This window comes from Ammospiza nelsoni, chromosome 23 (assembly GCF_027579445.1).
Source record: "Ammospiza nelsoni isolate bAmmNel1 chromosome 23, bAmmNel1.pri, whole genome shotgun sequence".
NCBI classification, from domain to species: Eukaryota; Metazoa; Chordata; class Aves; order Passeriformes; family Passerellidae; genus Ammospiza; species Ammospiza nelsoni.
The window spans coordinates 722,786-723,293 of NC_080655.1; positions in this window are offsets into that span (position 1 = coordinate 722,786).

Below are 508 nucleotides of genomic sequence, written 5' to 3' on the forward strand. Positions count from 1 at the left end.
GGCCGGGGAGGAGCCAGCGGCGGGCGGGGACCGACGGGCCCGCAAAAGTTCCGGGAGGCCGGGGCAGGTGCGGGGCCGTGTGGGAATGGGTACCTGGTGGGGTCGGGTCTGTCCCGCGGGACCGGCTCCGTCCGGGGATGGGCACCCGGCGGGACCGGGCCGGGCCCGGCCTCTGGTGGCCGGAGCGTGTCCGGGGCAGGGAGCGGAGCCGGGAAGCGGCTGGAGCGCCGGGAGCGGCTGGGAAGGGGCTCAGCCCGGAGAAAAGGAGGCTCCGGGGGGACTCTGAGGCTCTGCACAGCTCCTGACAGGGAGAGATAGCCGGGGAGATTTGGGGTCTGATCCCAGGGAACAGGGACAGGAGCAGAGGGACCGCCCTCAGGCTGGGCTCAGGGTGGATTTTGGGGGAATTTCCCCATGGAAAGGGCGGACAGCAAGCAGGGTGACTGGGCTGAGGGTGTTTCCATAGGGAAATGATGCTGCACTGCTCACACAGGACAAGAGTCACCAA